Raw genomic sequence first — 13929 nt, 5'->3', positions numbered from 1 at the left:
CTCGGCTTTCCATCCTCAGACTAATGGTCAGACTGAACGAACCAATCAGACCTTGGAAACATATCTGAGATGTTTTGTTTCTGCTGATCAGGATGATTGGGTGTCCTTTTTGCCGTTGGCTGAGTTCGCTCTTAATAATCGGGCCAGCTCGGCTACCTTGGTTTCACCATTTTTCTGCAATTCTGGGTTCCATCCTCGTTTCTCTTCAGGGCAGGTTGAGTCTTCGGACTGTCCTGGTGTGGATACTGTGGTGGACAGGTTGCAGCGGATTTGGACTCATGTAGTGGATAATTTGACCTTGTCCCAGGAGAAGGCTCAACGTTTCGCTAATCGCAGACGCTGTGTGGATCCCCGACTTCGTGTTGGGGATTTGGTTTGGTTGTCATCTCGTTATATTCCTATGAAGGTTTCCTCTCCTAAGTTTAAGCCTCGTTTCATTGGTCCGTATAGGATTTCTGAGGTTCTTAATCCTGTGTCTTTTCGTTTGACCCTTCCAGATTCTTTTTCCATCCATAACGTATTCCATAGGTCATTGTTGTGGAGATACGTGGCGCCTGTGGTTCCATCTGTTGATCCTCCTGCCCCGGTTTTGGTGGAGGGGGAGTTGGAGTATATAGTGGAGAAGATTTTGGATTCTCGTGGTTCGAGACGGAAACTCCAGTATCTGGTTAAGTGGAAGGGTTATGGTCAGGAAGATAATTCCTGGGTCTTTGCCTCTGATGTCCATGCTGCAGATCTTGTTCGTGCCTTCCATATGGCTCATCCTGGTCGGCCTGGGGGCTCTGGTGAGGGTTCGATGACCCCTCCTCAAGGGGGTGTACTGTTGTGAATTCTGTGATCAAGCTCCCTACTGTGGTCACGAGTGGTACTGCGGCTTCTGAGTTTCCTTCCTCAGGTGATGAGGTTAAGTCGTTAGGTGCTGCTCTATTTAACTCCACCTAGTGCTTTGATCCTGGCCTCCAGTCAATGTTCTAGTATTGGTCTTGCTTCCTCCTGGATCGTTCCTGTGGCCTGTCTGCTCAGCATAAGCTAAGTTCCGCTTGTGTTACTTTTGTTGCTATATTTTCTGTCCAGCTTGCTCTTTTGATGTTGCTTGCTTGCTGGAAGCTCTGAGATGCAGAGGGAGCACCTCCGTACCGTTAGTCGGTGCGGAGGGTCTTTTTGCCCCTCTGCGTGGTTGTTTGTAGGTTTTTGTGTTGACCGCAAAGCTATCTTTCCTATCCACGGTCTATTCAGTAAGTCGGGCCTCACTTTGCTAAATCTATTTCATCTCTGTGTTTGTATTTTCATCTTAACTCACAGTCTGTTAGGAGTCGAGTTTCCTCTGCTGCACAGGGGGAATCTCGATCCGTCTCCGCTGCGGTCTCCCATTCTCCTCCAGCCGCAGTGGAGCCTGCTCAGCAGGGACGTCGATCCCAGCGTCTCGCTCAGTCTGACTCTGTGAGAAGAGTTACTGCTGCTTCTCCAGCTTCTGCCTTTAAAGCCAATACTGGTCAGCAGCGAGTGGACTTCTCTGGGACTAAGTCCTTGTCTGCGCACACTGAGCATGCCCAGGGCAAGATCTCCCGTTGGAGATCGAGGGTCATGTGCTCAGACTCTGCAGCGCATTCTATTGGTCCTCTTGGCAGGTCTTGGAAGGGCAAAGTTTCTGTGGCCGCTTCCTGTCCTGCAGCTATATAAACTGCGCATGACCGCACGGCCATGCGCTAGTGTACAACTTTATACGTGTGTTTGTTGTGAGTGCAAGTCGTCCTCTAAATACCCCTACCCTACTGTATGATTGTTCGCGTATGGTGTATGGCTGCTATCTAGCGCCCGACTTAACACTCAACGTGTCACACACGTGTCAGCGTCCTCTGCTGTGACCGCCAGTGCGGCGCCACGCGCCTGTGTGCGCTTCCTGACCCATGTCTGGGTACTTAGTGGTGCCTGCCAGCACGGCACAGTTTGCACTTCGGTGCCTCTATTGTATATACTTTTCACACCCAGTTGTGGTGTAGTGCCAGCAAGGGTCTAATCGGACTACTATCCCTGTTGGGGTCTAGTTCGCTGACCACTTGCTCGCGCTCTATGTGCGGTACCGCGATCCTGTGACGCAACAGGATCGCTTTCTTCACGCTGGGTGAGGTTTAACCCACGCGTGTATACTTATGAGTACCGCCATATCGTCTGTCATGTCCTAGCAGCAGGTTTCACCTGCACGGTGGACCCCGGACTGCGAACGCATCCATTACATCTCTCTTGGTGCGTTCCGCCAGTCCTAACATTACACTAGCGCCAGGGTCTGGCTAGTGATGACAGACATACAGCAATCTCTGCGGCATATCCAGCAGCTGGAGGGTAGGTTGGCGGCTCTCGAGAGCGCAACCTCAGCTGTGGATGTTACTGCAGTAGCTGTACAGGCTGCCAGCGTGGCTGCAGCTACTATGTCCATTGCCACCCCTGTTCCGACATTATCTCACCTCCCGCTGCCAGAAAAATTTTCTGGTGATAGCAAGTTTTGTACGGGATTTGTGAGTCAGTGCTCTATTCATCTCGAGCTCCTGGCTACACGTTTTCCCACAGAGCGGGCTAAGGTGGGATTTATTTTGTCTCTATTGTCGGACAGGGCGTTGGAATGGGCTACGCCGCTGTGGGAGCGTGGCGATCATGTGGTGCAGAGTGCTCCGCTGTTTCTGAGCGCTCTGAAACAGGTCTTTTTAGGACCTCAAGTCACCCATGATACTGCGCTCCAATTGCTGGCATTAACTCAGGGTGAGTCCTTGGTCAGTCATTTTGCCGTCCAATTCCGCACCTTAGCATCTGAGCTGGATTGGTCGGATAAAGCTCTTATCCCCATATTTTGGAGGGGCTTGGCTGACCACGTAAAGGACGCTCTGGCCACTAGGGAGATTCCTGCCACACTGGAGGAGTTAATAACAGTCTCCACTCGAATTGACCTCCGTTTTAACGAGCGGAGGTTAGAGCGAGCCCAGTGTAGGCAGAGGTTTCGGCTGGCTCCTACTTTTGCCAAACCTCTTGAATTTCCAGTCCTGGTTCCTGAGTCACATGAGGCCAGGGAGGTGTCACAAGCAGGATCTAAGTCCCGGACCGCTTGTGCACTCAGGGTCTGTCATGTTTGCCAGCAGTCAGGACATCTAGCCACCAGATGTCCTCAGCGGTCGAGGAAACGTCAGCGTCTAGTGGTAGTTGGTGGAGGTACACTAGACACGGCGACGTTTGCCTCTAAGTTGTCCTTTAAGGGGACAATTACTATTGGCTCATTTTCCCACTCGGTAGAGCTCTGCGTGGATTCTGGGGCGGAGGGCAACTTTATGTCTTCTGCCTTCGCCCAACGTCACGCAATACCCTTGGTTATGCTTGCTCAACCAGTAACGGTGCGAGTGGTGAATGGGTCGACATTGCCCTCACAGATAACACACCAGACCATCCCTTTTACTCTGTCCATGTCGCCATCTCATCAGGAGATAATTTCTCTGCTCGTCATTCCGGAAGGAATTGATGAGATCCTGTTGGGAATACCTTGGCTACGGTACCACTCTCCTCATATCGAGTGGTCCTCAGGCAGAATTCTGGGTTGGGGTGAATCTTGTGGGGGTAGGTGTCAGAGGGAGTGCGTTCAGGTTGCTACTACTGAGGTATCCGCAGATCTATCCTCTCTCCCCAAGCAGTATTGGTCATATGCAGACGTATTCTCCAAAAAGGCGGCGGAGACCCTTCCGCCCCATCGCCCCTATGACTGTCCTATTGACCTCTTGCCTGGTGCTGAGCCTCCCCGGGGTCGAGTCTATCCGCTATCTCTCCCGGAGACGGAGGCAATGTCACAGTACATACAGGAAAATCTGGCAAGAGGGTTCATCAGGAAGTCAGTGTCACCTGCTGGGGCAGGATTCTTCTTCGTGCAGAAGAAGAGTGGGCAATTGCGTCCATGCATAGACTACAGGGGTCTTAACGCCATCACCGTTAAGAATAAATACCCTTTGCCTTTGATATCTGAACTGTTCGATAGGCTTCGGGGAGCAAGGGTATTTACTAAATTAGATCTGCGGGGTGCTTACAACCTGATTCGCATCCGTGAGGGGGACGAATGGAAGACGGCTTTTAACACCAGGGATGGGCACTATGAATATCTGGTGATGCCCTTTGGGCTCTGTAATGCCCCAGCCGTTTTCCAAGACTTTGTGAACGATATCTTCCGGGATATGCTTTCCACCTCGGTCGTAGTCTATCTGGATGATATTCTCATCTACTCTCCAGATATTGACTCCCACCGGAGAGATGTTTGCAAAGTCTTCGACCTCCTACGGGCAAACTCCCTCTATGCCAAGTTGGAGAAGTGCATGTTTGAGCAGGAGTCCTTACCTTTCCTAGGCTACATCATCTCAGCCCAGGGATTGGCTATGGATCCTGCCAAACTACAGGCTGTGATGGACTGGCAGGAACCTCATTCTCTTAAAGCGGTGCAGCGCTTTATGGGGTTCATCAATTATTATCGCCAGTTCATCCCGCATTTCTCAACTTTGGTAGCTCCCTTGGTTGCCCTCACCAAGAAGGGGGCAAATCCTAAATTGTGGTCTGAGGAGGTCTCCAAGGCCTTTATCTCTATAAAGTCACACTTCGCTAGCGCTCCCATACTTCATCGCCCCGATGTTGATAAGCCATTTATCATGGAGGTGGATGCCTCTTCTGTTGGTGCTGGAGCAGTCCTCTTCCAAAAGGATGCTCAAGGTCGGAAGCATCCTTGCTTCTTTTTCTCCAAGACCTTCGCACCAGCAGAGAGGAATTATTCCATCGGGGACAGGGAGTTGCTAGCCATGAAGTTGGCTTTCTCAGAGTGGAGACATCTCTTGGAGGGAGCACGTTTTCCCTTCCAAGTCTTCACAGATCACAAAAATTTGGTGTATCTGCAGACAGCTCAGCGGTTGAATTCTCGCCAGGCCAGATGGTCCTTGTTCTTCTCCCGGTTTCATTTCACCCTCCATTTCCTTTCTGGGGAGAAGAACATTCGGGCCGATGCTCTCTCTCGCTCCGTTGTGTCATCTGCGGAGGAGGAGGAGGAGCCTCGGCTTATTGTCCCCACCGAGAGTTTGAGAACCGTGGCCCCGGTTTCGCTGGAGTCTGTGCCCCCGGGCAAGACTTTTGTTCCATCTAGTTTGCGGCCGGAGGTTCTCTCTTGGGCGCACTCGTCCAGGGTGGGTGGACATTTTGGTACTAAAAGGACATCTGAGTTACTGGCGAGGACATACTGGTGGCCGCATATGGCTCGTGATGTCGCGGAGTACGTTCGGGCGTGTGTCTCTTGCGCCAGGAACAAGACTCCTCGGCAACGGCCAGCTGGTTTGCTTTACCCTCTGCCCGTGGCTGACAGGCCCTGGGAGATGGTCGGGATGGACTTTGTGGTGGGCTTACCCAAGTCTCATAATTGCACCATTATCTGGGTGATCACCGACCATTTCTCCAAAATGGTGCATTTGGTGCCTCTTCCACGGCTACCATCTGCACGGGCGTTGGCTGTCTTGTTTATCAAGCATATCTTTTGCTTACACGGTATGCCAGACAAAATTGTTAGTGACCGGGGTCCCCAGTTTGCGTCTCGATTCTGGAGGGAGCTATGTCGTTTACTCAGTATTGAGTTAAATCTCTCTTCGGCATATCATCCCGAGACGAATGGGTTGGTAGAAAGGGCCAACCAGACCTTGGTCACATATCTGCGACATTTTGTTTCTGCCAGACAGGATGACTGGGCATCCTTGCTACCGTGGGCAGAGTTTGCACTTAACAATGCCGTAGCCGACTCCACCGGTCAGACTCCTTTCCTCTTAAATTACGGCCAGCATCCGCGTGTTCCAGTGCCCATGCCTGTGTCTTCCGCTGATCCCAGGGTGGCAGACTGGGCTGTGGAGGCACGGGACATTTGGGATCGCACGCAATTCGGGCCTCCAAGGAGAGAATGAGGTCCTACGCCGATGTTCATCGGCGCCCTGCTCCGACCTTTGTTCCTGGCGACTTGGTGTGGCTCTCCGCCCGTAACATCAGGCTGCGAGTTGAGTCCACTAAGTTTGCTCCTCGCTACTTGGGTCCCTTCAAGGTTCTCGAACAGGTTAATCCTGTGGTCTACCGCCTGGCTCTTCCTCCACGCTTGGGTATCACCGACACCTTTCATGTGTCCCTCTTGAAACCCGTATACATGTCCCAGTTTTCCGAGTCATCTGCCGGGACATCGGGTTCGTCTACGGACGATTACGAGGTGAACGCTATTTTGGGGTGTAAGGTGGTACGCGGCAAAAAGTTCTATCTGGTGGATTGGAAGGGTTATGGTCCAGAGAACAGGTCATGGGAGCCTGCTGAAAACATTCGGGGCCCACAGCTCATTGCTGCCTTCGAACGTAGCGAGGCCCAAGGAGGGGGGGGGGCCCTAGGAGGGGGGGTAATGTTAGGAGTCGAGTTTCCTCTGCTGCACAGGGGGAATCTCGATCCGTCTCCGCTGCGGTCTCCCATTCTCCTCCAGCCGCAGTGGAGCCTGCTCAGCAGGGACGTCGATCCCAGCGTCTCGCTCAGTCTGACTCTGTGAGAAGAGTTGCTGCTGCTTCTCCAGCTTCTGCCTTTAAAGCCAATACTGGTCAGCAGCGAGTGGACTTCTCTGGGACTAAGTCCTTGTCTGCGCACACTGAGCATGCCCAGGGCAAGATCTCCCGTTGGAGATCGAGGGTCATGTGCTCAGACTCTGCAGCGCATTCTATTGGTCCTCTTGGCAGGTCTTGGAAGGGCAAAGTTTCTGTGGCCGCTTCCTGTCCTGCAGCTATATAAACTGCGCATGACCGCACGGCCATGCGCTAGTGTACAACTTTATACGTGTGTTTGTTGTGAGTGCAAGTCGTCCTTTAAATACCCCTACCCTACTGTATGATTGTTCGCGTATGGTGTATGGCTGCTATCTAGCGCCCGACTTAACACTCAACGTGTCACACACGTGTCAGCGTCCTCTGCTGTGACCGCCAGTGCGGCGCCACGCGCCTGTGTGCGCTTCCTGACCCATGTCTGGGTACTTAGTGGTGCCTGCCAGCACGGCACAGTTTGCACTTCGGTGCCTCTATTGTATATACTTTTCACACCCAGTTGTGGTGTAGTGCCAGCAAGGGTCTAATCGGACTACTATCCCTGTTGGGGTCTAGTTCGCTGACCACTTGCTCGCGCTCTATGTGCGGTACCGCGATCCTGTGACGCAACAGGATCGCTTTCTTCACACTGGGTGAGGTTTAACCCACGCGTGTATACTTATGAGTACCGCCATATCGTCTGTCATGTCCTAGCAGCAGGTTTCACCTGCACGGTGGACCCCGGACTGCGAACGCATCCATTACATCTCTTTTGGTGCGTTCCGCCAGTCCTAACACAGTCATTATATGTGGGGGGCTGCCTTTTCCTTTGGGGAATTTCTCTGAGGCAAGGTAGGCTTATTTTTCTATCTTCAGGACTAGCTAGTTTCTCAGGCTGTGCCGAGTTGCATAGGGAGCGTTAGGCGCAATCCACGGCTACCTCTAGTGTGGTTTGATAGGTTTAGGGATTGCGGTCAGCAGAGTTCCCACGTCTCAGAGCTCGTCCTATGTTTTGTGGTTTTTGTCAGGTCACTTGTGTGCCCTGAACTTCAAGGTCCATTGTGGTTCTGAATTACCTATTCATAACAGTCATTACATAGTCCTTCTTCCAGTATTATGGGCATCACATAGTCCTCCATACAGTATTATGGGCATCACTTTGTCTTCCATAGAGTATTATGGGCATCACATAGTCCTCCATAAAGTATTATCGGCACCACATAGTTCTCCATACAGTATTAAGGACACCACATAGTCCTCCGTACAGTATTATGGGCTCCACACAGTGCTTCATATAGTAAAATGGGCCTCATACAGCTCTGGCAAAAATTAAGAGACCACTGCAAAATATTCAATTTGTCTGATTTTTCTCTTTATACGGTTTATTTTTGAGTAAAAGGTAAATTCTTCTTTTAGTCTATAAACTTCTGACAACATGTTTCCAAATTTCCAAGCAGTACATTTTTAATTTTTTTCTGACAAATAAAAATGGACAAAAAAAACAAAAACAGTGCTTTCAGACCTCAAATAATGCTAAGAAAACAAGTTCATAATCATTTAGAAGCAACAATACTAATGTTTTATCTCTGGAAGATTTCAGAAATCAATATTTTGTGGAATAACAATGATTTTTAATCACAGCTTTCATGCGTCTTGGCATGCTTTCAATCAGTCTTTGACACTGCCTCTGGTGCAAAAATATAAGCAGTCCTTTTTTGTTTGATGGCTTGTGACTATCCATCATCCTCTTGATTACATTCCAGAGGTTTTCAGTGGGGTTCAGGTCTGGAGATTGGGTTGCCCATGACAGGGTTTTGATGTGGTGGTCTCTTCATTTTGCCAAAGCTGTATATTTCTCCATACAATATAATGAGCCCCATATATTACTCAATATAGTATAATGGGTCTCATATATTGCTTCGTACAGTGTAATGGGCCCCATATGTTATTTCATACAGTATACTTGCCACAAATAGTGCTCAATACAGTGTAATGGGCCCCATATTTTGCTACAAAACAGTATAATGGGCCCCATTGATTTCTCAATAATGTACAGTATAACGTGCCCTACATATTGCTCCATACAGTATAATGGCTAACATAGTGCTACATACAGTGTAATGGGCACCATATAGTGCTAGATACAGTAAAATGGGCCCCATATATTAATTCACACAGTGTAATAAGCCCCATTTATTGCTTATTGCTCCACACAGTGTAATGGACCCCATATATTACTCCATACAGTATAGTGGCCACACATAGTGCTCCATACAGTATAATGGGCCCCATATATTGCTCCAAACAATATAATGGGAACCATATGTTGCGCCATACAGTATAATGCTCCTTATATATTGCTCTGTACAGTGTAATGGGCCCAATATATCACTTCATACAGTATAATGGCCTCACGTAGTGCTACAGACATTATAATGGGTCTCATATTGCTCAATATGGTAGATTGGGGTCCGTATATTGCTCCATACAGTATAATGGGCCCCATATATTACTCTATATGGTATAATAGGCCCAATATAGTGCTCCATAGTGTATAATAGGCCCCATATATTACTTCAGACATAATAATTTACTACATATATTGCTCCATACAGTATAATGGCCACACATAATGTTACTTACAATAGATTGGCCCCACATATTGCTACATACAGTATAATGATCCCACATAGTGCTACATACAGTAAAATGGGCACCATATGTTGCTTCATACAGAATAATGGGCCACATATATTGCTCTACACAGTATAATGACACCACATAGCATTCCATTCAGAATAATTGCCCTATGTAGTGCTACATACACTATATTGACACTACATAGTGCTACATACAGTTTAATGGCCCGACATAGTGTTACATCTAGTATTATGGGCTCCATAGTGCAGTCCAGAGAGAATAATGAGCCTATATATAGCTCCATACCTTATAATGTCTTCACATAATGCTAGATACAGTATAATGGAAAAACCCAAAGGTATGAACTGGGATATAAACTGGTGTGCATCCAGTGTGTAAGCACACGTTCACACTGGCCACTGAATTGAAAAACATAAAGACAGAAATACATTTGTGCTGAAAATTTTTTATAATTTTTGCTTTCTTGGCTTTTTTTCAGAGAATATGAATGATAACACCAAAACATAATTTTAACCACATAACCCCAAGGGTGGTTTGCATGTTGATGACCGCGCCAATTTTTATGATTCTGACCACTGTCCCTTTATGAGGTAATAACTCTGGAACTGTTCCATGGATCCATGTGATTCTGACTCTGTTTTCTCATGACATATTTTACTTCATGTTAGTCATAATATTTCTTTGATATGACTTGCGTTTATTTGTGAAAAAAACGGAAATTTTGCAAAAATGTTGAAAATTTCGCAATTTTCCAACTTTGAATTTTCATGCCCTGAAATCACAGAGATATGTCACACAAAAAACACTTAATAAGCAACATTTCCCACATGTTTACTTTACATCAGCACAATTTTGGAACCAAATATTTTTTTGTTAGGAAATTATAAGGGCTAAAATTTGACCAGCGATTTTTCATTTTTACCACACTATTTTTTTTAGGGACCACAGCACATTTGAAGTCACTTTAGGGGTCTATATGATAGAAAATTCGCAAAAGTGACATGATTCTAAAACTGCACCCCTCAAGGTGCTCAAAACCATATTCAAGAAGTTTATTATCCTTTCAGGTGCTTCACAGGAATTTTTGGAATGTTTAAAACCAAAAGAACATTTAACTTTTCACAAAAAATTTACTTCAGATCCAATTTGTTTTATTTTACCAAGGGTAATAGGAGAAATTAGACCACAAAGGTTATTGTACTATTTGTACTGAGTACACAGGTACCCCATATGAGGGGGTAAACTACTGTTTGGGCACATGGCAGAGCTCAGAAGGAAAGGAGCGCCGTTTGACTTTTCAATGCAAAATTGGCTGGAATTGAGATCGGACGCCATGTCACATTTGGAGAGCCCCTGATGTGCCTAAACAGTGGAAAACCCCCACACGTGACACCATTTTGGAACATAGACCCGTAAAGGAACTTATCTAGATGTGTGGGGAGCACTTTGAACCCCCAAGTACTTCAGAGGAGTTTATAATGTAGAGCCGTAAAAATAAAAAATCATATTTTTTTCACAAAAATGATGTTTTCGCCCCCATTTTTTTCCCCAAGGGCAACAGGAGAATTTGTACCTCAAGTGTTGTTGTGCAATTTGTCCTGAGCTCGTTCATACCAATATGTGGGTGGGGAGCCATCGTTTGGGTTCATGGCAGAGCTTGGAAGGGAAGGAACGCTGTTTTAGAATGCAGACTTTGATGGAATGGTCTGCAGGCGTCGCGTTAAGTTTGCAGAGCCCCTGATGTACCTAAAAAGTAGAAATCCCGCACAAGTGACCCCATATTGGAAATTAGACCCCCCAAGGAACTTATCTAGACCAAGTGAAACCAAGTGAAACCAAATATTTAACTAAAGTTTATAACGCAGGGCCGTGAAAATAAAAAATCATTTTTTTTACGCAAAGATGAATTTTAGCACCCAGTTTTGTAATTACCCAAGTATAACAGGAGAAACTTGACCTTTAATGTTGTTGTGCAATTTGCCCTGAGTACGCTGATACCCAATTTGTGGGAGAAAACTACTGTTTGGGCACACGTCGGGGCTCGGTAGGGAAGTAGTGGTGTTTTGGAATGCAGAGTTTGATGGAATGGTCTGCAGGCGTCATGTTGCATTTTCAGAGCCACTGATGTGTCTAAACAGTAGAAATACCCCACAAGTGACCCCATTTGGGAAACTAGACCCCCAAGGAACTTATCTAGATGTGTTATGAGAACTTTGAAGCCCCAAACATTTCACTAAAGTTTATAATGCAGAGCCGTGAAAATAAAAAAATAATTTTTCTTCCCACAGAAATTATTTCTTAGTCCCCAAATTTTTATTTTCCCAATGGTAACAGGACAAATTGGACATCAAGAGTTGTTGAACAATTTGTCCTGAGTACGCTGATACCCCATATGTGGGGGTAAACCACTGTTTGGGCGCACGGCGTAACTCGGAAGTGACAGAGCACCATTTTACTTTTTCAACGCAGAATTGATTGGAATTGAGATTGAACGCGATGTCACATTTGCAATGCCCTTGATGTGCCTAACTTTAACTCCATCCCTAACAAAACATGCCCCTAACCCTAATCCCAACCCTAACCACACCTCTAACCCCAACACACCCCTAATCCCAGCCTAAATTATAACCCTAGCCACAACCGTAAACATAATCCAAACCCTAAACCCAACTCTAGCCCCAACCCTAACCCTAACTTTAGCCCCAACCCTAACCCTTACTTAAGCCCCAACCCTAACCTTTACTTTAGCCCTAACCCTAATGTAAAAATGGAAAAAAATTATTTTTTTTAATTTTATTTTTCCCTAACTAAGGGGATGATAAAAGGGGGTTTGATATATTATTTATAGCGGGGTTTTATAGCGGGTTTTTTTTTGCAGCTGTCACACATTAAAATCTGCTTTTTATTGGAAAAAATAGTTTTTGCATCACAATATTTTGAGAGCTATAATTTTTCCATATTTTGGCCCATACAATCATGTGAGGTCTTGTTTTTTGAAGGATGAGTTGACATTTCTATTAGTTCCATTTTTGGGCACATGACATTTTTTGATCACTTTTTATTACAATTTTTGTTAGGCAGAATGAACAAAACCAGAATTAATTTCTTTTGGGTGGGGAGTTTATCCCATTCTGCGTGTGGTAAAATTGATAAAGCAATTTTATTCTTCAGATTAGTATGATAACAGCGATACCTCATTGATTTTTTTCATGTTTTGCTGCTTTTATAAAAAAATATTTTACATAAAAAATAATTATTTTGTATCGCTTTATTCTGAGGGTCATAACTTTTTAATTTTTTCGCTGATGACACTGTATAGTAGCGGGACAAGATGACATTTTCAGCAGTACCATGTTTATTTATATCTGTCTTTTTGATCACTTGTTATTCCACTTTCTGTTCGGTGGGGTGATGATAAAGCATTGTTTTTGCCTTTGTTTTTTATTTATCTTTTATCTAGGAGTTAACTAGTGGGACAGATTTTTATGTTGGGTCGTTACGGACGCGGCGATACTAAATATGAGTACTTTTATTGTTTTTTGTATTTACATAAAGAAGTGTATTTATGGAACAATATTTATTTTTTTCTTTATTTAGGAATTTAAAAAAATATATTTTACATGGTATAATTTTTTTTTACCTATTTACATTGTCCCAGGGGTGGAACATCACTGTATAAAGTCAGATCGCTGATCTGACACTTTGCACAGCACTGTGTCAGATCAGCGATCTGACATGCAGCAAAGGAGACTTTTCAGTGCGTGTTTTCAGCAGGCACTGAGAAAGCCACCTCCTTGCAGGACCCGGAAGTACTCCGCGGCCATCTTGGATTCGGGGACCAGCAGGGAGGAGACCCTTGGAACAAAGCAATCTCATCGCGTTGTTCTGAGGATTTCAGGGAAGCACGCAGGGAGCCCCCTCACTGTGCGATGCTTCTCTATGCCTTCGGAATGTTACGATCTTGTTTGATCAGTTTTACAGGGGTTAAAGTGCCAGGAGCGTTCCGAGACTGCTCCTGGCACTTAGTCCAGGGTGTCAGCTGTGATAATCAACTGATACCCAGCCGCGATCGGCCACACTCCCCCCGTGGGCGCAGCTGATCGCATATGACTTACTATCCCATCCATGGGAATTAAGTTCCAGGTCACATGGACGGGATAGTACATCCGATGGCAGAAATGGGTTAATTTTCATGGTCCCAATTTTTTAAAAATCTGGAAAGAACCTATGGGCTCGAGGTGCTCACACCACGTTCCTTAGTGGTCTAGTTTTCAAAATGGTGTCATTTCTGGGAAGTTTCTGCTGTTTAGGCGTTTCAAAAGCTCTACAAACTTCTGTCATTTTTGCATTTAAAAAAATCAAATGGTTCTCCATCCTTTCCGAACTCTGCCATGCACCCTAAAGGTACCTCCACACTGAGCAACTTTCCAACGAGAACGACACCGATCCGTGACGTTGCAGCGTCCAGGATAGCGATCTCATTTTGTTTGACACGCAGCAGCGATCTGGATCCTGCTGTGACATCGCTGGTCGTAGCTAGAAGTCCGGAACTTTATTTGATCGTCAGGTCGGCGTGATTCGTCATGTTTGACAGCAAAAGCAATAATGCCTGCAATGGTTTTTCATGGAGCTAACAACCAGCGAGAACGATAAGTACGTCACTGGATCGCTC

The sequence above is a fragment of the Ranitomeya imitator genome, chromosome 1, assembly GCF_032444005.1.
Source record: "Ranitomeya imitator isolate aRanImi1 chromosome 1, aRanImi1.pri, whole genome shotgun sequence".
NCBI lineage: Eukaryota > Metazoa > Chordata > Amphibia > Anura > Dendrobatidae > Ranitomeya > Ranitomeya imitator.
This window is presented reverse-complemented; position numbering follows the sequence as displayed.